Source organism: Anas platyrhynchos, chromosome 21 (assembly GCF_047663525.1).
Source record: "Anas platyrhynchos isolate ZD024472 breed Pekin duck chromosome 21, IASCAAS_PekinDuck_T2T, whole genome shotgun sequence".
Lineage (NCBI taxonomy): Eukaryota > Metazoa > Chordata > Aves > Anseriformes > Anatidae > Anas > Anas platyrhynchos.
Genome location: NC_092607.1, coordinates 6,765,739 through 6,792,245, shown reverse-complemented (window position 1 = coordinate 6,792,245; position 26,507 = coordinate 6,765,739). Strand labels below are relative to the sequence as shown.

General features: G+C 42.1%; 1 long non-coding RNA gene across 2 annotated transcripts in view; it reads right to left on the bottom strand.

The window, feature by feature from the left end:
* Positions 1–26,507, bottom strand: part of LOC110351349 (uncharacterized) — a 118,833-nt gene that overhangs the window by 41,225 nt on the left and 51,101 nt on the right. Inside the window, exons 1-3 of one of the 2 annotated variants that reach the window (XR_011804466.1) lie at positions 20,429–20,594; positions 18,843–18,980; positions 5,679–5,757 (exon numbers count right to left, since the gene is read on the bottom strand). This is a non-coding gene — a long non-coding RNA (uncharacterized lncRNA). Of the gene's footprint in view, positions 1–5,678; positions 5,758–18,842; positions 18,981–20,428; positions 20,595–26,507 lie in introns of those variants that run through there. The other variant, XR_011804465.1, reaches the window with a different exon arrangement.

Sequence of the window (26,507 nt, the reverse complement as noted above, 5' to 3'; positions counted from 1 at the left end):
ACCACTCTGAAGGCACACAGACTTTTCTAGCACAAGCCTGTCCCACCAACACATGAACGAGGTCCCACATGTCCCAGCATCCAATTCCCAAAGCCCTGTGGACTCACCTGGCCTGGTTGGCTTCTCCATGGCCTGCAGTGATGGGGATGAAGCCAGTCCTCCAGTGTCATTTTACACTAAAAAAATAGAGTTGCAAGGCACACTTGACCTTGACTTAACCCTTCCTAAAGATGTGTGTCAGAATAAGAGCTGTATTTCTAAAACTCCTAAGTGGGATCCAGAGGGAGGTTCAGATTTGGCTGGGAGGTGTGGCTCTCATTTGCCTGTATGATATCAAGAAACAAACCCCAAAAAAATTACAATTTAATGTCTTCTGTCTTGTGTTTTGCTGACAGCTCCATAGGGAACCTCAGGAGCAGAGTAGCAGCAATATTGCAGGCACAGCTGTGAGCATAATGGATTTTTCAGTTCATTTGGAAAATAAAACAGAGCTGTTCTGTGTTGACCTGAAACATTTTTTCCACTATAATGAGAGAAAAGGAGCAAAAATTCACCTTCAATCAACTGCAACATCCTGTTTGACCCAAAATGAAAGCTTTCATTTTGTTTTCACGGTACTCAACCATTTCTTAATTCACACTAAACTCAAAACAAAAAACATTGTCAAGGAAAAAGGTTTTGCTTCTACCAAAATAGATTTCCTTACCCCTCCCTCTCATCTGGAGCTCTCTGCACTAAATGCAAGAGGAGCTTGTGAACTATTTTGATTTGTTTTTGAACTACATGGAAAGTGAAGGGAACTTGTACTGCCGGTTGAACCTCCCTGGCCCCATAACCTCGGCTGAAGCTAGCGGATCATTAACAGCGCTGCAGGCACCTCCTCGTGCAATGCCTGCCTTCCCCACCATGGCTGTAATAACAGGAGCAGCTCCTGCAAATTAGCAGTTTTAACCTCCTCTCCTGCCCCATCCAAATATCTATAATGAAGGCAATTCTCAGCTCGGGAAAGGTGAACCCTCCTTCTGCTGATGGCTACCTGCTAATCAACTGCAGAAGTGCCCCCCGCTCTACATCTTAAAAAGTGTTATTAATGGCTTGGCGTCCCCTGGAGAACAGCGGGAGGACTGAAAGTAAACTGTCAGGATATGTCAGGATTTGAGGCGCCGAGCAGCTCTAATTGAAATCTTCTCTGTCATTTGCTCATCAGGAATGTAGAGCTTCTTCTTTGAATGAAACATTAGACACCGGCCTGACAGCTCCAGGTGGAAGATTATTCGGCAGCCTAATCGCTCCCTGACAGCCCCTGTTCCTCCCACATCAGCATCTATTAACCTTCGTTTTATTCAGGCCCTTTTATGCCTTTTTAATCTGTGGCTCTGGGTGTTTTGGAGCAAGAGCTGACCAAATCCTACCTGGGACAGGTGAGTTGTGCTTCAACACAGCACAGCTGGGATTCAGTCAGCTCTGCTCTGTTGGATGGAAATCTCCAGGAAAGAGGTTTCCTTACAAAACTGTTAATCTGGTTGTGCAGGAGACAACTGTTTTGCCAGCAGTTGTAATGTTATCAAAAGATTTGCACTTTTGGGGTGTACAGTTTAAAGCCCCAAGTCATGGATGAAGAAGTCACTGTAAAAAATTCAACTTTAATTTAATTTAATTTTTGTGATAAGTGAGTAGTGAACCTTTGTGTTTGCAGAGAAAAGCGCAAAACCAGATGCGAGTGTACCCTCAAGGCTCAAACACTGGAAAACAGATAAAAAGAACCCGAAGTTTATCCTCTCTAAATCAAGACTGGGTGTCTCTTGAAAATTGATGCTATAACTCAAAGAGGAGTTATGGGTTTGATGCAGAAATTATTATCTGAGGTTTTCTGAGCTGTATTATGCAGGGAGTCAGACTAGATGATGATAATAGTCCCTTCTGGCCCTCAGCTCCATGAATCCTTCTCCTGAGCGTTTTGCCATTGTCCCCAAATTGTCCTTCCCTGTGTTATACGCTTGGGTCCAGATTCTCAGAGCCATTCAGATGTCTAGCACCAGGCAGGGATTTTTCAGGGGGAAATAAAGGCATTTTAGCCTCCCCATAACCTCTCCCTCACCCGTTCCAGTTCTTTCCATTCACTCTGAGCCCCTAGGAAGCCCCAGGGAGGCAGAAAACCCGTGGCAATGAGCAGAGAGAGGCACTTCGGGCATCGAATCAACACAACCCAGTGACACAGGTGCCTGTCACCAGCACCACGCTCAGGCTCCCCTTGTGGATCCCACAGGTCTGCCTGCCCCTACTCAGCTGCTCCAGACCACCCGCTCCTGCCAGCTCCACGACAGACGCTCCCCAAGTCGATGGGCAGCAGAGCGGCTGCCTGGAGCTCTGTAGAAGGCTCATCCTTTCAGCTGCCATCTCTATCCCTCTAACCTCACCTGGAGCTCCTCCTTGGGTGCCTCCCAGCTGAGCAGCCTCCCCTGCAGCTCAGTGAGGCTGGCCGGCTGCTCCTGGTGATGGGTTCTTGCCGCACCACCGGCTGCTCCGCTTGACTCCTGGCTGTACCGCGTCCTTGCACCATCCATGTGCCCAGATGCCCAGAGATTCAATCCTCCTTTCTCACACGATTCTGGCAGATTTTGCTTCAGCCTTGGTCCAGATTGCCTTTGCTGGCTCCAATTGGCTCAGCAATGCAATAGCGGAGCCATCTCCCAAATACATCTCTCTTGTGAAAGGACACTAGCAGCCCCCCCCCCCCCGCCATGCTCTGCTGCTGTTTGCGAAAGTCAGGACCGATGAAACGTGCCCCGAGTTGTGTCGGTGGGGAGGAGACACAGCCTTCAAGTGGTGATGCTGTACTTCTGTAAAGTAGCCCTGGAAACCTGAAATTCAGCCTCCCACCAGGGCTTCCCAGCCCCATTAATAATCTGAAATAAGATTGAGCCCCTGCCTGGCAGAGCTTCCAGCAAAGTCAGATGAGCCAAAGCAGAATGTGGATAACAGTTGAGTGTTGGAAGGAGTGAGGAAGCCTGGGTAAAGGGAAAGAGATGGAAAGGATGGCTGGAGAGAATGTGGGGAAGCTGGGTTTGAGTGAAGAGAGAAAAAGCTGCCCGGTGAAAAGGTGAGGAATGTCCAAAGCAAGGAGAGCATGACTGAAGGGGTAACAGCAAGAGTGAAGAGTGAGGGAATAGGAGAATGAAAGGGCTGTGAAATACAATCACTAGACATACAAACAACAGTCAAGTTTCATTTTCAATATGTAAGGCCATGTACATCAATGCAAAGGTGGTCTACTGTCAAGACATAAGGACGAGCACCCTTCCTCCAGGGAGAAGCTGCTGCCTTTCCAGAGGAGTTCTGGTGTGACAAGGCTCCATCACCATCCATCCAGGCACTGAGACACATGAGCTCTCTGATGAGCCAGGATCAGGTGAGGGGGAAGAGAAGGGCAGTAAGGTACCAAGATGAGACTGCTACATATACAAACAGCACAGGTAACCCTTAATCCAAGCCCTCACAGAAAGCTTTTGGAGATTTTTTGCTTTCCAGACCTGTATTTTTCAGGCAGGGGTCAAGGCACAATGCAGTGCAGCTTGAGCAGGGCAGCATGGGATGGAAAGCAAAAAAAAAAAAAAAAATGCTTCTTGGATCACAGATATGTTTCCTTATAGTACACAATTGTCACTTCCTCTTTTATCTCTCATTTCCTTAAAGGGAAGATGCTAGAAATTAAAATAAAATAAAATAAAATAAAATAAAATAAAATAAAATAAAATAAAATAAAATAAAATAAAATAAAATAAAATAAAATAATAAAATAAAATAAAAAAGAAAGAAAAGCATTAACCCATTCCTATTTAGACACCAACACATCAGATATCTATATATCAGTTGTTTCATGGGAAATATTCAGATTTTACACTGTTAAAATATCTCAGTCAGTACATGCATGGTACCAGAAGATTTTTAATTGTTAGGCTTAACTTTATTTAATATAATATATTTAATGGAGTCTGAAAATCTGCTGAAATCACAGTTTCCAGCATATAACAGAGCACAAAGGAAACTAGGGGTTTCTCATGCCAATTAAGAATCAATAGCCCTGGATCTGGAGGTCTTCTCCCCTGTCGAAAGACAGATTGGATTTTGGCTATGCAGCTAGTGAATAATTGCACCAACACACACAACCCCAACAAAGGAGCTCTACTTCACCAATAAAGCAGACTGGGCACAAGCTACCACAGTTGGATAGAGATCCAAGTTTTCATTGATACTTAAGGGCTTGAATTTAATTCCACCTGACTTCTAACATGGAAAGAGAGGATATTGAAGGAGCACTCCTGGATTTAGGCATGGCAGCAGTACATTTGCTGTTGGAGGAGGACAGAAAGCACCTGAGAATTATGAGAGGAGGTTAAGCACATGTCTCAGGCACAAGCTGATCGCAGAAGATAATTTACTTGCTTCCAGTGACAGTGATCCCAGCCCTGCCCTCTGCATATGTTCAGAGAAAGGACGAATATGTTTGCTGGCAGTTGATGTTGAGATCTGAATTAGAGGAATTTGACATGCTATGACCCCCTGCTGAACAGTAAACCTAGAAACAGGGTCAGGAGTACTTACTGTGAGGTGACTTTAACACTGCCAGTTCTATCTGCATAGTAAGCATTAAGATTGTAATTGTTATTTATAGCCCCACAATGCAGCTCACCTGAGTAATGCAAGTAAAGAAAAGGCCTGGAAAGACAACTATTGAAGTTTATTTACAATGGCTCCATTGGATCGCAGCACTCTCCAGATGCATGTTAAAATGGCAATAAAGGAAGCAAAAGCATTTTTAAAATCTGCCGTTATAGCTTTGCATTGGTGACATGTATTTAAATCATCTGCATGCCATCAAACATGGGTTCCAATTTAAATGTCACTGTGGAAGCTTTCTCTCATCCCTGCACAAAGTCATTTGTCACCTTCCAATTCATGGCAGTGAAAGGAATTGAGCGGAAGATTAGACAAACAAATGAAAAATCTATGTTTTTAATGTAAAATACAACCCTTGGAACCTCTTACTGTATTTTTTTAATATCACCATTCAAGAAAAGGAAGGAAAGAAAACAAAACACTACTATCATTAAAGCAAACAATAGACAAAGCAAAAGCCTTTCTCTTTGCTTAAATGATGGAACAAATAACCAAGTGAAATAGGCATTAAAGCTGATCATCTGGCTGCCCAAATGCATGTTTACCATTCAATTTATTACCATGTTGTGATGAACTTGAATAAGTTACGGTGGAAAAAAAAATAAGTGATAGAACTTTTTCCACAGTTCTTAATATTAACGTCAAGAAAACAGTATAATTTTCCAAAGTACAGAAATGAGTTCTTATTTTCTGTTAATCTGACAAAGTATCTTATATAACCCGTTATTTTTTTCCAAGAATTCCCAGTTTATGCTGCCTCAAATTATAACATTCCTATAAATGTGAAAATCTTTGACACCCTAATGCTTCTTTTGAACAGTAATCTCATTTTTGTCTTAGGCAAAATACTATAAACGTAATCCGTAAGTAATATAATATGGTCCCCGTAACAGAAGACACTATTAAACCATTATTTCATTTTTACGTTTTAATGGCAACTATAGAACAGCCATACAAACATGGATTATATGATAGCAATGATAAAAATAATGGTTACTTACAGTCAGAGTGCCAAATGTGTGAGTCCTAAGTCATCCAATATTGCTCCTGATGCCAAAATATAACCTTCTGCCTTTTCACCTTAAGGGAGAAGATGTTTCAAGTCAAAATAATTTTAAGACTGGTTGCTGGTAGACACAAAATTTGACTGCAGTTCTTTATTATCAACTGTGTATTTGGTTTGTCTTATCAGAATGAAAGTTTTGAATCTTTCCCCCAAAAGCCCAGATTCTGCAGTCTTGTGATTGAGATAGGTATCACTGTTCTTGGATAAAAATAATCAAGACTGTAACTTGGATGCAGATGGAAAATAAAATGCCTTGAAAGTGTACATCTCAGGTTATAATAACAAAAGATGCATTAAAACCATTCAGAAAGTCCTTCTCAGGAGTCTCATCATTTGACGCCCAACCCAGGCTTTGACGGAGCCTTGAACCATGGGTGCACTCACAACATCTACTCACTTGAGTAAAATTACTTATGAGCTTCAATTTAAAACCAGCTCAAACTAGGAGGTTTTTGTTCTAGTAATGTTACCAGGCTTTGGGTCAAGATTAAATTTCAGACAAAGCAAAAAACACAATTTCACCACCAGAATAAGACATGAGTCAAAATCAGAGCTGAAAAGGGGATTGGAACCATCCTGCCTGGTACATGACTGCTGCCACTGGTACAAAGGCAGAAGGTGCAGAGCTGGGAGTGCCCTGTCTTTATACTATTGTCACCAATTATGAAACTGCACCCAAACACTTGGTTTTGCTAGGATTGTGGCCCTAATTCATCCATACTTCTTAGTACATGCCTATAGCTCAATCTGTCCAAAGCCGCTTACCTAAATTTACAGTCTCCAGGGCTGAGAACAGCCATGCCACTGACTTGGTCATGCTCAGCCTTCCTACTCAGAGCACCGCTGTAGCTGCTAGCTTTTGCAATGCAACTCTTCTGGTGTTTGATGTTGTTGTTGTTATATGTTTTTTGTTTGTTTGTTTGTTTTTCCACCAGGGACCTAACTTTTTTAACACATAAATTAAGAAATCAGTTGCTTAATTTGCAATCACTCAATTGGCATATCTGTCTTTTGCTGTTTCTGCACCAGTTACAATTTGCAGCAACAGAGCAGCAAATGGTACTGATGTCAGAATACATTTTTCCACAGTCCACAAATTAAAAATTCTCGCAAGTAACCTGAACGTGTGCATGAACATACTGGTTAGCTTAAGAACACAGTTTTAGTTCTTTGCAATCTGCTGAGGCATTTGTGAATGAATTTGGCATTCATATAAACAAAAGATTAGATGTCTAGATCAAAGATGAGCATGAGCAGGTCCCATTCAGCATTCCCAACAGAGCTGGATGAATAATCCACTCTGTGAATTTGGCCTCTTGTTCTGTTCTCCAATTATCCATGGGCAGATGGTGATTTTGTTGTACTTACTCACTATTTAAATGATTTGCTGGATAACCTCAGTAAACAATTCTCACTTGGTAGGTTGCCAGTGAGCAGTTCACCAAGGATGTTCAGTACTTGCTCTGGTTCTGTAAGAGTCAAAGATCACCTGGGATCACTGTGGGCTCTGCTGGGATGAGCAGAAGAAGCCTTAGAGACTGGTTTCCAATGCAAAAGGCTGTAATTTGACATTCCCTTTCCAGAAATGATTTTTTAAATTGCCCTTTGACCTATGAGCATGTCCAGCAGTCATACGAATGGCCAGAGTTAGCCTAAGGACACAAGAAGCACTTGAGTTCCCAGTCCAGCTGCAGCCCTGTCCCTCACCAGTCTCCTCCCTCCCTTTCCTACCCAAACCTGAGGCTTTGGGCTCTTCCTTTGTGTGGTGGGCACTCATTTCTACAAACACGGAGGAAATTAAAGCAGCTTCCCTGTTCTGCAGGAAGTTAGGCCAATGAACTGTGACTGGCTACACAGTCTTTTCAAATATTTTATCCTCCATTAGGAGGAAAGCTTCTTAGACAAAAGTTACTTTAAAAGCAATCAGTTGAAGGTGCTTGCAAGCCCGCTTCTCCCCATTGCCTGGCTCCTTCTGACCCTCCTCAGCCTCTCTTATGACCCATGGCTCCACAGGTCCCCAGCCTCCTCCTCCTGCTGGGAGAGGCTCTTAGATGCTGAATGTTCCTCTCACCTCCAGATTCCCCACTTCCGAAAACCCACACTTGCTACTTACAGCTTATTGGTATTAAAAGACAGATGCAGGTCCATGAATCCGGAAGGTTATCCATTGTCTGTCAAGCAGATGGCTGAATAGATAATATCTGAGAAGCTGTTTAGTTTCATGCTTGAATTCCACTGCATCCAAGTATCAGCAAAATATTATAAATATTCCAGTGCTCCAAGATAAGCTAAATCAATAAAGTCATAGAAAAATTCCCATTGGGTGTAACAGCTCATATAACTGTATCTGTCTTACCAGGCAACCTAAAATATCCATAAAATTACCTCATTTGTATATTTTGGGATTATTTACCTAACCTGGAAGACTCCGCTGATCACACAGATTCTTTTAAAATGTTCAAACCTACTTATACAAATATTTTGCACTTTGATTTTATACTATATAAATTCCCCAGTGCCTGCCAATGAATTGTGAGCCTACCCCCATTTTCCAGATATGGATTTCCACCAGGCAGAAATAAAGTATGAAATGACATTAGAGTAGGTTTTTCTTATTTTATGGTCCATGAGAAAAATCACTGATCTCAGGACTTAAACGTTGGCCAGCAAAGCAAATGACCATTCAAAGGAGAATTATAGAAGCGTAAGGCATTGCCAATAAATAACACATCGATACTGAAAGCACAGAGTGCTACCAAGCACATCAGAGAAAACAAAAACAAAAACAAAAACAAAAACAACATTCTTACTGCTAAGATCCTAAAAAATCCAAGCAGCATCAGACAAGAGGACAAAACTATGTATTCCAGCGACTCTGAAAATGGCATTCAGGCTTCTTGATCAACGGCCTGGAAATCACCATACATCCAAATGCAGAAACATTAGATAAAGCCAGGAGCTAAGGCCCACGAGGTTCCTGTTGAGCTTAAAAGTAATGCAGAGATGGGGCAAGCTGGCAGTTTCCAGTGTAGCACAGAAACTGAACTGAACTGGCTGAATTAGTGAAAATTCAGGGTTTGCAGCTCTGTGTTGCGTTAAGTGTGGATTTTGAGTGGGAAAGACAAAATTACTTCTTCTCCTGGAAGGTTTGAAACTGCAAAGGTCCGGGCATCTGCAGGGACCCACCATCACGTTCTTGTGACTTGGCTTCACATTGGCTTTTAGCAATTTAACAACTTTGTTGTTAAACAGGAGCTTCTCATGGTATCATACTTTTATGCTTGTGCCTGATGGAGCAAGCTGCAGTGGAAGTCAGCGTGTATTTATGGAAGGAGGACTTAACTGTTGAAGTCTTCTCATTTGGTTGCTAAAGGTAAGTATATGAAAGCAGGAATTCACACCGCCCATTTTCAGATGACTAACTAGCCTAATTTGACTTTCTCTGTAATTAAAGGAGAAACTCGGCCTGCTCTGAAGCAACATTTCAAACAGGAACCTAATTTAGCTGCCTTAAGTCACACTGCAGAGGAGCTCTCCCTGCTACCCATTGATTATAGAGGGAACTAGAGGAGATCAGGTAGCTAACTTAATTGATTAAATTAGATGTCTGAAGTTGCGTGGTATGAATGCCCTGCAAAGTGCCCTGGAACAGAAAGATTAGCACAATTTCCAGGGCTGTGTAAAAGACCTTGAACTGTATCCAACACAAACTGCACAATCTTTCCAACAGCTCCTGTTCTTTGATTGCTGACGCTGACAACAATTCACTGCATGAAATATAGTTTGAGTGCTGTAGAATGGCTTAGCATTGAAGCAAAATACAAGTCACAATTAACACTGAATCCTGGATAATTTTTTTTTCTTCTTATTGGTACTGGAATACAAAGTAGAGCAAGAGGGTGACAGAGCAGCATAACGGATGTGCTAAAAGGGAGAACTCGTGGTAAGTGTAGGTGTTTGAAATGGAAAATTTGGGTGTTAGAAAAAAAGTTTCTAACCATGTAGGAAGATGAATTCCTCCTTCTAAGATAAAAGACCTGGTGAAACAAAGAGTAAATAAATACAATTCAAAACAAAAATAATAAGCATAATGATTAAGCTTTCAGCTTCTACTGCAGCCTGACAACTGATCTGACAAGTTAACACAAGGGATGGAAAACAAAAAACTTGTTGTTGTTGTTTTTGTTTTTCCTATAAAAGAATGAGAAAATGATTTTGAAAACACTGGAAAGTTTCCTATTGATTTCAATGCTACTGTCTACTAGTCTTTGGATAAGAACTTTTAAATGTATTTTTATGATCAGGGAGTTTACCACTCCTTCATAAGACATAAAATCAAACATTTTCTTCCATAAGAAGATACCATATAGCAGCTCCCTTCTTTCTTCTCACTTTGGTGTACCTACTGCTTAGGTAAAAGGTCTGGCCCACGTTCAGTTTTTTTCTGTGTTCCTACAGAAAAAACTACTGAAATATTATGTATTTAGATGCATGCAGCAGACTGCATTAACAAAGACTCTTTAGATGTAATGTTTGAGCTGTTTGGGCTAATTGAGCTCCCTTGGCACTGCAGAGACACTATGCCCCAGAAAAACTGTCCCAAGATGGCCTCGTTTTCACAGCTCTTCTCTTTTCTCGTTTCATCCCTGTAGAGCTGCAGCTTACAGAGATTCATTTCACAAAACAACTCTCAGCTGACAGATGTGGCCACCACGATGTCCCTGTTCACTGGAGCAAAAGCATTTTTCTGCCTTCTCCCAGTCCTCCAAGTCCTGTTACTGGAGATGAAGTTTCGATGTCTAAGGCACTGGAGCAGTTGCTGCTGCCTATGGAAGACGGAAGCACTAAACTGTTAAATTAACAGCTGCAAACAGCTCATGGAATTGGGATAAAAGCAAATGAATGTGACTCCAACTCATTCCTCCTGAGCAAGGCAGGCCCCCACGCAGCCCAGGGCAGAGGCACCGGCACTCAGGGCACAGAGCAATCATCAGCCTGCAAAGCGCCCTGGCAGGGGCTGGAAATGCACATGCTAATGCAGCCTCCACCTCCGAGACCAATCAGTTCGGATAAAAAAACACTTATGGGGAGAAAAAATTGTCTTGCAACTGATGGAGAAACCTTAAAAAACATTGTGGAAGTGAGATTTTTAAGCCCCACATTACTTCTCAGCTGGGGGTATTTTTTTCTGGACTGTTTCACCCATCCCTACATGATGATATAAAAGTCAGCGCTTCATTGAACTTTCTAATAGCCAGGACATATTTCCCGTGCAACCCCAGCGCTCGCTCTCGCTATGAGCTTTCTCCTAAGCAGCATGACACAACATATTGTAAAGGGAAAATGATAATTAGAAGGAACATTCGAGCAGAGGAACTTGTCTGGAAAAATGCTTTAGTTAAATGAAGCGATAAAGATTGTTTTTAACTTAATCTGTTAAACACACACACTCGCATGCACAGACGCGGATCTATCCCAGTACGAGAGTGTCTGCTCATCACAGACTTGCAGCTCGTAGATGGAGGACAAACATAGAAGAGGAGGAGAAACGAATTCTCATTTTGATTTTACAGAGGTTAAATTGAGGTTGAGAGACAGAAGGGCACACCAAGTACCCAAACTCGGGAGTGATGTGCTACACGAGACACACGTCCCCATGCTGCCATGTCATGTTGGTGCTGCCTGCTCCTTCCCCCAGCCCCAGAATCTCTGCAGGTAGCACAAATGCACACAGCTCCCCCAAGGAAACCTGCATCACCACCGGGAACTGAATGCAGGTTAGATGTTTGAAGCTCACCTGCACCACACACACAGCCCTCCTTCTCAAGGGCTACTGTTAAAACCATTGGTATTTTCAGACAAGCACGTACTAGGAATGAGAGATAAAGAAATGCCCAATATGAATTACAAATACTGGAGAGAGAAATAAATAGAAAATATTGTCCTGAGGTGAAAAGAAATAATCTGTTGCCCTGACAGGCAATTTCTGTTCAAGTCTTAGGCAAATGGGAGTAATGGCAGGAGATAATAGCAATCAGAAACCTCCAATTTTTCAATTAAAAATTCCCAACCATATTCTTATTTCTTTCTATTACATATTGTGAAAATTCCTAGATAGGTAATAAGGTTTTACTTAAACCCTTATCTAAATACATATATACATATCCCTTCAAGATAATGCCAGGGTCTTAAAAATCCTCAAGCCCAACCAGAGCGGCCTCTGAGTAGCAAAAATATATTTCTGTGGCTTGCTAAGCATGAAGAATCACATCAAACACCTCTGAATCTGTTTGCTGTCTCCACCATATTCTGTTTTTCCTCTGGGATGGTAGCTGAGCATCATTTGTGGTGAGGTTACCTCCGTGGTGCTGCCTCAAGCAGGAAAAGCCCTGGCTTCCTGCAGCATCTTTCCAACAGCAGCAGAGTCATGGGGCCAAGTTGCTCCTCAAGAACCAAAACCTGGTGTTTGCTCAAAGCTTCTAGAAAGAATGCCAAGATTGGTTTGCTGATGAAAGAGCATCTCTGTTCAAGAGCTGGTTGAAAAGCATCTTCAGATGATAGAATCATCTAGGTTGGAAAAGAACTTCAAGACCAAGCCCAGCCATCATCCTGACCTACCAAGTCCCATCACTGAACCATTTCCCTTAGTGCCACGCCATACATCTCTTAAGCATCTCCAGGAATGGGGACTCCACCGTTCCCCTGGGCAGCCCCTCCCAATCCTTGACCACCCTCACTGGGAAGAAATCCCGCCTGATACCTAAACCTCCCCTGGTGCAACTCGGCACCATTGCCTCATGTCCTACCACTTGTCACTTGAGAAAAGAGCCTGATTCCCTCCTCACTGCAAGAATCAAGAAGATTCTCACTGTGGAGCTTTAGGAATGAGACGGTGAAGCAATTAGTGAGTGGTTATGACAAACAGAAGCAAGCAAGCAGTATGGAAATTGCAGCAAAACTGCATGGGAGATGGAGTTTTCCTGCTGCCTGTAGCTCTGCCTGAGCCTTCCAACGTAGTGCTAGAAAAGATTAATACGTCAACGTACATATTCCTCCGGAACAGAGGTTTTTTCTCTTTTCTGCAATAATGTAAGATTTCTTTTCTGGTAACTGTCTGCTTTCCTCTTTCAGCCCTTGGCTCCCTTTTGTCTTCAACACAGAGAGAGGAGCATTTGAAAGAAGAGCTGGAATTCAGCCCTTTGCTGGGAGGCACAGGGCAGGGCAGCACGGCTCAGGTCTGCTCAGGCTCCTTTTGGTAACACTGCACAGTCAGGTTGGGACAGGACAGCTGTGGGGCAGCGGTATGGCCACTTTGTCTCACGCTGGCAATCAAAATCTTTCCAAGTAACGTTAAAGCTGCCAGAATGAATAAGAACCAGTGACCGTTTCACCTCCTGACTTATCTCAGAAAACCATCAAAGAAGAAGCTTCATGGGAAAATACAAAACCCAGCCACCCAGGAAAGTAATTCAACAGATCCACAGCATAATATAAAATATGTCTAAAAAAGGGCCATGAAACTCTTAATACATTCTGAAGCACCCCTCATGATTATTACAATTTTGGATATCTTAATGGTCCTCTTTGGTCTAACCATTAAAACTACTCACTTCTGCACAGGAGAGGAAATGGATGTGGTATTCTGGGTAAATCTCACCCTCTGCATTCCCCTGCCTATCGCTCAGGGGGATTGCCTTGCCCAGGAAGATGCTGGAGACTGGGTATTGTTCACTTATCCTAAAGCCTGTCTACACACCAGCTCCTCACATCTAAGTGATTCGTTCCACCCTCAAAAAGCAATCAGTTTCTCGGGCCAAACTAGAAGGCAAGAGGATAACCCAGCAGTGGGGATGTGGACCCTGATTAAGCAGCCTTTCTGGATGGAGATACTATAGGCGATCTTGCATTAGGAGGGTGCAAGTGGTGGGAGGTAATATTCCCAGCAGACTCTCTGTAGCAGACTATCAGCACAAATGATACATTTCTCCTTGTTGGATTTTATGTTCCCAGTAAATTTTGTGCAGGTGGGAAGTGCCACCTTCATAGTCCTGGAGGCTTAGGCACTGTTGCAGAGGTTATTTCTTTTCCTGACACCACCTATAAACAAGCATGTGTCTTTTTTCTCTTCTTCCCCCCGCCACTTTTTTTTTTTTTTTTTTTTCCTTCCCTTTATAAACTGTCCTACCACAACGGTGCCTAAATTCACTCTTTATGCAGGCAAAACATGTTCATACGTGGGAGAAATGATGCTTCTGCTCAATGACAAATTCCCAGTACTTTTAGTCATGCCATAATTTCATAGTAAGTGTAACCACTTGGGTTTAGTTGTAATAGGACATTCATATCCAAGTAAAAAATCAAATACCTCTCTACAGAGGGAGCATCTAGGTGCTGCAGGTTGGTTTATTTTAGTATTGATGCAAGTTTACTCATTTGTCCTTCCAAAACCAACTTTTTTTTTTTTTTCTAAAAGAATCTGTTTCAGGGTGTACTCTAACAGCACCCACTGCCAGCACTGCGCAGCCCTCATTTTTAAGCCAGGCTGAGTAAAACATAGTTCTGAAAATGCATCTAGCCGTTTAGATACTAGGTTGTCTCTGAAGGCTGAGAAAGTCCATTTTCTGCATCAGTGACAAAAAGACAGGGCACAGGATGGTCACTGACTTTAATAGGAGCACGACAGGCTGCAGCTTAAAAGGAACCTGCTCCAGATGATGCGCCTGAGCTTGTGATTTATTATTAGTCTTGCAACACCAGTGTTGTAACAGATACCGCTTTTGGGTGAAAGTCGACGGGCTGTCAGAGAGTTGTTGAATGTGTGCACAAAGCAGGAGTAAACAATCTGACACCCTCTACCCAAGAATATTTACTGCTACAGCCATGAAGAACCATCAAATCTACATTTTCCAACAAAAGTAAGATTCCTCCTATCCTGTTAGAGCATTACAGATTTACTCGACAACAGGTAGGGAACTTCAGGCCCTTGGTATTCATTGTTAGGTTTGGTTTCTGGGTAAAACGCTAAAAATAAAATTCAAGTTCAATAACCACTCTCCTTGCAAAACATGTGTCACCTATAAATATCCATCACATATGGCTATGTGCTACAGCTCCCTCGTTTACACTTTGTCTGCAGGTGGCAAACTAAACCCAGAAAATAAATATACTCTAACAGAAGAGTTAAATGTTAAAGAAATATTTAAAGTCAGACAAGCATTTTCACATCAGAGGAAATCTGACTTAAGTACCATCACCTTCACCAGACTACCACACAGAAAATGTTCAAAAGGACTTGAGCCAGTGAAGATCCTACTGTGATTGACTATAAGATTGACTGTAAAATATCATCCTCCCTTTAACGGTATCTTTTCCCCTACCTCTACCTCCATGATGCCAGTGCAAGTAACTGTACTGCTGTCTGTGCTTCTGCTTGAAAGAGAATCCTGGCTGCTCCTTCGCCTTCCTACTCCTTGATAGCCAGGAATGGCAAACAAAAACAGTGTATTAAATTGAGATGTGCTTTCCTGCAGACATCACTCATCTTTAAATGTAAAGGACAGTGACTAATCTCTTTCATTCTTTCTCTTTTATTAGGGAAATAACTGTCTGTACTGGACAAATTGTAGAAGTATAATATAGAAAAGAATAAGTAGGTATGTGAATAAATGGAATGAGTCAACAGCTTTTGTTGCATCAAATTGTGATCAGAAATCTACTGGAGTTCTTTGAGAGTGTTTATGACCTTGTAAATAAAAAGGATTGGTCAATGTAGCATAGATGGATTTCAAAAAGGTTTCATTAAAGTTCCTCAGTAGGGGTCTTAAAGAAGTGAGACCACCCCTGGATAAGTGAACTGTTTGTTTCATGGATTAATGGCTGGTTATAAAATAAAAAACAAAAGGTAAGGATGACTTTCTGTGGTTGCTAGCGAGGTCTTAAAATGATGTCTGCTAGAGCTTGTTTTGTTCACCAACTCCACATGGCCTCAAAACAGGGAAGAAAACTAATATGGCAAATTGCTGATGATAGAAAATTATCTGCAATAACCAAAGCTGAAGTTCATTTCAAAGAAGTGCAACAGGCTCCCATGACACTACATAATAAAAATGGTAGGAGAAAATTACTGGGAGGGAATCTATGACTTGATAGCTTCTGGAAGTCCGAAAGTTTAGGTTAAATAGATGAGGATTATGCAGCTGGAGCGGATAAAGATGGATATAAGGTGAGATAAAGTTAAAAAATATCAGTTGTGTGGAGAAGATGAACGTGAAGTGATTATTCAGTTTCTTAAAACAAACAAACAAACAAAAACAACAGGAAAATACCTAAATAAATGTGTTGATAGTGGGGTTAAAACATGCAAATTTTTCTTTAGCACAAAATAAAGAATTACTCTGAGGATCACTCATTATCACGAGATATTTCAGAGGCTGAAACCATGAACAGATTGGAAGAAGATCCATTGAGATAAGTTGTTATTTGGCATTGTTATTACACACATTACCTACTTATCTAACTTTCTTTTTTAAAAAATGTCCCTCATTTTAATGGAGCTGTAGGAGTGAACTAGTCAGTTGTTCTTAGCTGAAAGGATGAGGCTATGGTAAGGTCAAACCTTGCATGGGAGACTGGGGATGGTTGTCTATAGAGCCAGGGGGGATAAAGAAAACAAGATGAAGGAGTCCATGCTGAGTGACTGTGAGCCTGGCATCTGCCCTATTTCAGTTCTAGCTCTTCCTTTCCTGATCCCATAAGAGCATTAGGAGTTCCTTGGAAAGGTGCTTGGCTGTAAAGGGCATCCAGAAAGCACCCTGCTCCTACTCAAAGACCACTGAAGTCGAAGGGGCTTTTTTCTGCAGCATTTTGGGTTTGCGCTTCAGCTCCCAAAAAACATTACCCATGGCAGATAGCTGCCTGGGAAGTGATGCTACTCTCTCTCAGCCATTAATTGCAGATCCAAATCAGCTGCCCAGATACCAGAGACAAGAAGTATTTGACGTTCCCTGAGGCTGGGTTAGTTCTTGTGCTGAAGCTGCACACAGCCATGTGATACCCCCTCCCTGCTGCCTGCTCGGCACAGCTAAACTGATCAGACTCGGGCCAGTTCTTCAAAGCTTCCATATGTTTCTGATATCTGCTGAAAACCACCCCCCTGATAGTTGTCACTTGTACATTATTAACGAACAAAGATACCATCTTTTTGCACGCTTGCTATCCGCTCCATCCCATAAGAGGCTTTTTTCCCCCTCTTTTTTTCCTTTCCATTCCTTTTTTTTTTTTTTTTTTTCCCAGAGTTATTTAAGAGTGTGTGGGCTGCCTTGTCAAATTGGTTGGGTAATGAAAGGGTATAGAAAACAGCCTGAGACCTGGTACTGGAGACATGTAATTATTTCTGATTTTAAGAGAGCTTGTAAGTTGGATTTTTTTTTCCCGATTATTTGTGCTATGACAATCATATCTGAGTGTTTACCTTTTAGCCTTATCCCATATTTAACAAGCTAAAAAGATGGATGCATTAGCAGGGTTTCTAAGGGGAGAAAAGTGTAATAGAGTTTTTAGTCCCCTTTGCAGCTATGTGAACCTTTCAAAAACACAGGCCACAGACGCTTGCAGTTTCCCTGAGTGACTGTTTAAGTTTTTTTTCATTACATATTTTTTCTGGTGCTGAATATTGTGGAACAAGAGCATCATGGCACAAAGCTGTGGTCTGATAGGGCCCTTTTTATGCAGCAGCGTCAACTCCATATTAATGGCTAGCACAGCTTATGCAGGGACAGCCACCTTTAAATTCCAAATACATCTCCACTTTCATTTAGCTGTGGCAAAACAGAAGATCAGATAACTCTCAAGCCAGACAAGAACACTCCAGGTACCAGAGGCCATGTGTTTCCCACCAGATAATTGAAATCTGCACTGTGGACTGGGGTGAGAGCCAACCTCTCTGCCAGGAATTATTAGGAACAAGATATCAGTGTTGATCTACAAATGTACATTAGAAATGACAGTGATTTCCACAATACAGATAATACTACTCCATATATCCACTTAAAGGGGAGAGAGCTAAGTAAAGCCTTAAGCTGCATCCCTGCATCCCCATGAGCCTAGCTGGTGTTCATTTTGGATTGCAAGGCAAACATCGTAGCATTCATCGAGACCTGCAAACATCAATCAGCTCGTGTTTCCTGCAGTGTGAAGCCCAAGGATGAACCCTTGCCTTTCTTTTTTCTTTATGCATTTCCTGTATCTTGAGCCAGACCAAAGCTTTAAACATAGAAAAATATCTATGCAGAGTTACCAAAACACAGTCTGACTTTTAGAGGCGATCTTCTGCAGCAAGTACTACTGACCATTTTGTGCTTTCACAGCATCTAAAGGTAAGGAGATATTTTAGATGCTTCATTTCAAGGTCACAAGACTTAGAGACATTAATTCAAAAATTTGTGACAGTGTCAGTGCAGATTTCATCCCCCCAACATCCCGCCCCGTAATACACTTGGGTGAGGTAATGGTTAAGTGACTTAAATCCAACAAATATTGAAGTCTGGATTAGTTCGCTCACTTTTGCTTGTTTGTTTTTAACAAACAGAAAAACAAAACCTTTTTTTTTTTTTTTTTATTCTTCGGAAAATAATTGACATATGTGATGCTGGAAAATTTCCCTGTCTGAAAATCCACACACCTGAAAATCTGAGGAGAAACACTGTATATTTGTACCTTCAGCTGCCACTTCAATTAAAATGCCCTGTTGCTGTACAAAAATAGCTTGCCTGTAATTTGTCACCTGTTTTGAGCTGGATTCCAGTTACGTACTTCTGCAACTGCACTGAGAACGGGTGTCAAGAGGCAAGCAACAGCCTACATAAACTGACAATGTTTTTTGAAGGCACAGTGTATTTAATTTGCAGGAAAATACACCAGAGCACAGGGCTGATCGCTCAGATTTTGTCACTGAAAAGCAGAGGCTGTTCTAGACATAGCCTGGTAGGGAGCAAAGGGGGAAGAAGGCCTCAGAGTTAAGAAAAAAAGCAGATTTCATGACTAAACTAGGGTGAAAATGAGCTGTGATCCATCGGGAGCAAGAGTCTGGCACTTGCCTTACCTTCACCCGTGCTGTTTCCTCTCCTGCTGCTTGAAGATAGCCAAGAGCTTCCTTTTTAATCAAGGACCATTGGAAAGCACCAGCGGGCTCCCACTCACAACGCGTTGATTGGCTTCCAACGGCAGTGACAATTGCATCCTGTAATCAAAATAGCAATCATTAATGGCACAATTATTCCCCCCCTCCCCGCTCCACACGCATGCACGCACGCTTGTACCACTGAGTAATGACTCCAAGACACAGACTACAAACAATGCAAAATGCACGCCTGGCTCTGGGAAAGACAGGCACCGGGCAGCCTGGTTTTCTGAGCATCAAACACTCCAGGAAAGCAGGTGTTGATGGCGGGGTCTGCAGACCAAATGCCTGACTGGAAATCTAAAGGAACTGAGATGGGGATCCGAGGTGATGGAATTGGTTTTGGGCAGCGTCCCTCCTGAAGTTTTGCTCCCTCCAGCAGCTTCTCTTCCCAGCACCGACAGTACCCCAGGGCTACCAGAAAGTAGTATCTGTGGGGTGACTGATTTTCTGACTGGTCTGAACACAGAGTTGGGGTGCTTTATTCTGGAGATGCCTACCCATGCTGTCAGCTTTTCCTTTTTGTTTTACTTCCTAACCTGCTTTCTGCTCCCTGACGTTTCATTACTGCATAGGCCCTTCCCCATCTACACCCCCCACATGGAGGGGGTCTCTTCTCCCACTCTGGACCATGTTCTATCTTATTTGTTTTTTCTCCTCCATCAGTGGCTCAGGAGTCTGCTACTTTAGCATAGCTGCCTTTTCCCTTCCTTTTGAGAGTAAAATAAATCTTTGTAGAAACAAACCCCGCTGAATGATAAATTCTTTTAACATTAATACTTGTAAACCAGAAGAAAAATAGAGATACTCAATGACAATTTCCCTTCTCAAATTCAATTTCTTGGTAGAGCTGGATGGACAGTGGACTTCACGGTTTGCTATAAAGGTAGAAATAAAATAGCAATACAAAAAAAAAAAAAAAGTATGCAAAACATGTATGTATTTTACACTGGGTTGTACCTGATGAAATAAAAATTAAAATAATTTTCTTGACAGCCAGTATATAATACTTCTTTTGCAATTTGGTTTCATTCAAGTCTCAGGTTATTTTACTTTAAAAATATTTATAATTAAAATATTTATAAGCTTAATTTTTAAAAGTTGCTATTTTAAGACAAAGAGGTTGCAAAGTTACACTCTCAAATGTCAAAAAAGAAAGCCGTTGACAGTCTCAAAATATGCAAATATTTTCTTGTTCCCCAGCAAAGATTTGCACTGAGCCAAAGCCCATTTTGTGAATAAATCTCATTCCTCTAATTTTCAGTTTAGTTTTTTAGCTTTACTCCTCATAACCAATCATTCACTCCTAATGTTTATGCCATTATTCTCCCTTTATAAGCATCCTTAAACATTCTTGAGGGAATCGAAGTCTGGAGGAGTCCAGCTTAGAGCAATTAATCTAAGAGATTCTCTATAAATACAAATTGGAGCTCTTTGTGGAGCAGTGAAGATCCCACTAGCAAACGATGCCCATTTCCAGTAGGCACAGGTAATGCAGAAGGTCTTACCACTCATGTTTGGTGACAGCAACTGGATATTGAAGCAACAGACCTTTGCTGATCTACCACTGGGTTGGAACCAGGATCTACAGACAGGAAAAGGCTTCAATATAATGGGTGGGTAACTGGAGGGGCTGAATCTATCAGCCTGACAGGCTGCAACATTCCACCAGCACTAAACTACCTTCATACACAGCTTGATAAAAAAAATAAAAAAATAAAATATATATTTAAAAAAAAAAAAAAGAGAGAGAAAGAAAGCATTATTTTCATTTTCTGGGAAATAATGAAGCACATCCTAGATAGTTTATGAAATTCTACTCATGTATAAATCTTTGAATAATAAATTCATGGATTCCATTTACTCTTTTGCAATGCATTTTCTGGATATGCTCTCATGGCATCATATTTTGGTTCTTTCTTTCTTTTCTCACCTGATTTGCAAGTGTCTGCTGGTAAAGATACTTCATAAAGTAATCGGTGTAAGACAAACACAGGTCCCTCATGTTGGGAAAAATATTTCCTTGTCAGCCTGCATCAGACTGACTTAGCAGCAAATCATTAGCCAGAAGTAAATCTCAAGAGTTTGGAATTTCATTCAGTTCATCCCAGATAAATGTTTAATTGTGTTTGTCTTTAGTACTTTTCTCCGGGATTACCCCAATATACTTGGGATATATTTGGTCTGGAAAAGAGACTGAGGATTTGGGAGTCTGAATCAGTTTGGCAGAGCACACAAATCAAACGCAGAACAAACCAGCGATGCCCACTTGTTGCACTCAGTAGCTTGTCGAGGCATGGTGTGATTGGATTTAGGACCTACAGGGGAGGAAAGCAGAAAGAGAACTTATTTGTACCTACAGGAACTGCACGGACAGACTCATTAGGTCCAGTTGCCGTTTTTATCAAGACTCATCTGCCCGTGGTCATTTAAAGCCAGTTTGAGGGTTGCTTTTATTATTGCCATAAAGCCAGTTTGAGGGTTGCTTTTATTATTGCCAGACAGAGGCAGAGCAAACTTGGTGCAAAGAGCCAGCCCCATGGTTCGCTCACTGAACAGGGCCAGCACAGAAGGTCCTCAGCTAAGGTCCTGCACATCTTCCACCCACACCTTCACCATCACCCCTCAGGCAGTCCTGCTTCCAGGGAGTGGGTGCTTTTGGGACTGAGACTGAGTGCAGGAAAAGCCAAGCTTTCCAAACCTCAGAAATAGTTTGGGACAGTTTTAAGAGGTTGTTTTGTCACAGTTTGCCCACCTGTCTTCAGAGCCCTGCAGCAGAAAGGAGGACCTAAGATTTAAGAAGAGGAAAAGTCTTTCCCTGCTTGATTCTATTAATAAGTACTTTTCTGTACTTTTATTTTTTTTTTTCCCCCAGGCACAAGCACTTTTTATTGTCAGCAAGTGCTTTTGACCTATATCAGGGATTTCAGCCAACAATGACTATCAACCAGGGCACATACCAACTCTCAAAGAGCATAACAGCTCCCTAAGCCACAATTTTCCAGCAGCTGGACTGGTGGAAAGAAGGCCAAGATCTTCACAAAAGCAAACACTGTCTTACAGAGGCTTTGCCCTAAGGGGAACTGTACGCTGCTACAGCCACTTCAGTCACAGGGTCCAAGGCAATTCCCAGTGCAGAAAAAAATAAAAAAATAAATAATAATAATAATTGGCCGGCTCCTCTACTACATGAACAGACACAAAAGCACAAACGTGCAGTACCGCCTTTTCTTAAAGTGCATTATTATTAATGGGAAATAGCAGCCAGATCCATCATGTTCAGCATGCCCCACATCACCGCTTCACTAAACACCACAGATTATATCCCTATAATTGCCTTCCCGAGCTGTCTAGCAGCCTCGATTCATTTCCATTAAGGCTCAGAAGGATGAGATCATTTAATATTTCTCCATCGCCCCCTTTACATTTCCCCCCCATTTTTGTAAATTTGGCTATTATGTGCTCACTGCCATCCCCTCAGTCACACAAGTTCAAGTTTAGCACTTGGTATTGCAGTGCAGCAACTGAAACAACAGTGAAGTAAAGAGTGAAATTTTCACCGTGTGCTTTCCCCCTTAACTTGAGAAGGAAATTTTATAGTTGTGCCTAGCAAAATCAGGCGTACAACAGCTACATTTCTGTGCACTTTGCACAAAACAGCTCAATGGACTAGTGAAGAGGAGTGAAATAACCCATGGAAGAAAGCACGCAGCCTGATATCACCCAAGAACCAACACCAAATTTGTAAGTCTTCTGCTGATTTTTGGCTTTGGCAGCTGCACAACATGAATTAAAAATATTCTGGATGTAGATAAAGTTTCTGCACTCAGAAGTTATCATTAATGCCTCATCTGAGCTGAAAGGTGAACTGCACATTTTTTGATAAAATGGACTGAAAGCTTTGCCCAGTTTCACCAAGCATCTGCATCTTCCTTTTGAGGATGTCTCCCCGAAGTCTGTGTCATCTCCTGTGCTGTAACTGTGCATGAGGAGTGTGGTTGTCCTCCAGCCCTGAAAGAGCCTCCACCTGCTCATATCAACAAAAATACTTGCATGTGTTAGGATGAGATTGGATTCAATGCCAGGATCATCTCCTCATAGAATCATAGATGTTAAATGAGCAATCCCCCCATCAGACATGTACAAATCCTTGAACTTCTGCCAGTCTGGAAGGATTGCTAATGTCTGTATTACAGCTTCAGTGCTGGCTTTGTCTCTACGCAGACACTCACTGATGCTCTGCTTTTGAAAATGGGATTCAAAATGCCACGTTGCCATTTCTGTTCTTTTCCTTAATTTTCTGCGTATGAGTTTTTTAATTCTGATTTTTTTTTTTTTCATTCTGATAACTGGTAATCTCATAAAGGAGATATCAGATATTTTAAATCTCTCCTGTTCTGGCAATTATTACCCTTTGATGCAGAGATCTTTGATGTTGCCTCTACTTTTTTTTTCGTTTATTCCCCATGTCCTTGTTGTCAGACTCTTCCCTGATCTGAACCCGTACTCCCCCAAAATGATAAACCTGAAGGTTCAAGAGGATCCCCATTAGTGCAGAAATGCATGGTCCATATTGACAGCTCCCTGGGGACATGGGCAGCAAAACTGTGCACTATTGTTATATAAAAGAAGGAAACATGAATACCAAGAAGGACAAATTTTACAGGAAAGGGATTTGCATGATTCGCCTCCAAAAATAATTAAATAAAAATAAATGACCTAGCACAGACTTATGCAACACTTGGCCAGCTCCTAATTTTGACTTCAGTGGAATGTAATGATTTACATCAGCTGGATGTCTGTCACTATACAGACATATTAGGATCTGACAGAAAATTATCAGTTTGCCCATGCTTAAAATACCCTGGAGATGAGGAGGAATTCAGGTATAACAGAGCTGAAACATTAAACTGCCTCTTTGAAGCTCCTGGATGGAAAGCCACCCTCTAAGGACCTAGTTGCACATCATTTGGGGAGCAGCGCGAGATGCCCTTGGCTTCAGATCACTAACAGAGGTGTGAGGGCATTTTTAAATCTAGGTACTCAGAAGCCACGGTCTACTTTCTGTCCTTAGTAGTGAGACCATTCCCTGAACCCTGCCATCCCAAGGCAGGAAGGAAAGGCAAGAAGGCACATCATTTCCCAAGGACAGACATAAAGGAGAGCAAGGCAAAGATACAGGAGTGGGCACACTGACATTTATCAACCCACATGCTAATGAGAGGGAAAGCAAGAGGCGTTAGAGCAAGTGCCATGGAGACCAGTGCATCAGGAGGCTCCACAGGGATGATCTTCCTGCAGCCCTCTGCTGCCTCCTGCCTCAAGGCAGCACCAAGGCTCAAGAGACCCAAACCATGCTGGGCTGGCTCATCTAATGGCTAACGAGAAGGGGCCACATTTCCACTGCATAAAGCCTTTTATTTAATTTTTTAAGGCAATCAATACACCCCTAATTATACTGTTCCCTTCTTTGCCCTTGCTCAGATCTGTGTCAGCCCAATAATGTCACCAAGTGGAATAGACACAAGTTTTACTAGTCCTCCAGGGCTATTATGCCAAATGAGGAATTGCTACATATTCACTTGCAAACAGCTGCTAATGTTTAATTTTTTACGTAAAATGCTTTGGAAATAGAGATGCAATGCACTGAGCAGCTGTTAATGCTCTGTTTTGCTTGTGCACAGGCTGTAGAGCGGAGGGCAATGCTTATCTCCAGCATCGCTGCTGCCACAGTGGATTGAATACAACAGCGTAGGGTGAGGCTTCATCTAAACCCTTGCTCATATCAGCTCCAGCTGTTGGGCTTTCAAAGAGTCCTGGAGTTTGGGCTCACATTGCAGAGAATTTCCAACCTTATATCTGTTGTCAAAAAGAAGAAAAAAAATCACTTCCAAGCAGGGAATGCTTTTTTGTCTTCTTTTGTTTCTGCACTTCAAAAAGAAATGGGTTTTGTTCCCCATATCACAGGAAGCCAAGCTGTTGGGTTTTTTTGTTCGGTTGTGTTTTTTTTTTTGTTGTTGGTTTTTTTCTGCTTTCCCACATGATTTTTTTTTTTTCTGATTTCACTTCATAGCTTTCCAGGTGGGGGCCAATGGCTGAATGAAGCTGGACAGTGCCAGCAGTCTCCAGGCACAACCGGCTTTCACCTCTTTCTCTAGCAGTACATATGAAATCAAACCATCAAAAACAAACCAACCAAACAAACAAAAATACCCACAACACCACCAACAAAAACCAAGCAGCCAACTGCAGGTCTCAGGAGGACAGAGAAAGTGGAATTAGTCACCCTTTGAAATATGGAGGCCATGGCAAACGAGAATAGATGGGCTTTGATGTCAGGAGGAGAAGCTGGCAGTTAAGCTCAAGCTCTGATAGCTCCTTCTCAAAACCTGGCTCAGACTGACTTTCATCTTCAAAAACCTTCAAAAAAGCCTTTGAGGGGTGTCTCCATTGAAAGGTGAAGCATAGGGAAGGAACTGGAGAAAGGCAGCCACATCAGCAAGTCCAGCCTTGCTCAGCCTGTGAATCAACGCCAGCCAAACCTGCATGTTTGCTCAGGGAATCTGCACGTGAGAGCTGGAATTGGGAAGCTCAGGTTTAGAAATGGCTGCTGATGCCCTTTAACTAAGAAGAAACTCTTCTTACTGTCAACTTGACACTATTTGAGCACAATATCTGAAACTATATGGCCAGCAGATTAATTAAGCCTCCAGTAAACAAACCTTACAGGGAAGGTTTATCGAATCAAGGCAGAGAGCAGCAAAGTGATTTAAGCAAGGCTATAGCCAGGGCTGGTCTGCTGAACTCATTCTCTGTGCATGAGACAAAGCTTTTTTTTTTTTTTTTTTTTTTTCCCCTAGAGCACTACCACCATGTCTTCCTTTTGTACTGCAAAGCCCACAAAACTTCCTAAAACAGGTCAGCTAATGCACAAGCATTCTGAACCACTTCCTGCTGGGTTTCTTCAACTAAGAGAGCAGAGTTTGGCTTTAATGCCTCAGGGCAAATGTCTTTGAGCGTGTATGTGTGTGCATGAGACAGAATAAATTTGATCAGATTTGGTGTGACAAAATTATCAAGGAAACATTTGCGTTGCCATTTATGCAGCAGGCTGCACGATGCAAAACAGACCAAGAACATGTTCAGGGTGTCAGGCAGCTGTACACCACAACTAATGGGAACGGACGTGTGAGCTGGAGAATGATCACACTCATTAACAGTGACATCCAAAACTAACATGGGCATTGCCTTCTCACCAAGGGCAACTAACGTATCTGAAGCTCCTCTGACTTGAGCTGTTGCTGCAGTGGAGCTCAGGGCAGCTGAGGTGCTGTAGATGTGTCCTGACATCCTCCCTTCCCTGTGCAGGGCCCTCATCTCCGGCTCACTAGGCAACACCCTCAAGATACGGCCACCACAGAGGTTAAGGAGATCTACAGCCTTTTGTTTCTTTGTGCCCACTTGGGACCAGGACTGCAGAAAGGAAACTGCAGCCTATTTATTGCCCTCACTGCTAAAAATGCACCTGCAAGTCAAAGCAACAGATTTGCCCCATTTGCAAGCAAGCACTCTGAGATCACCGGTGAT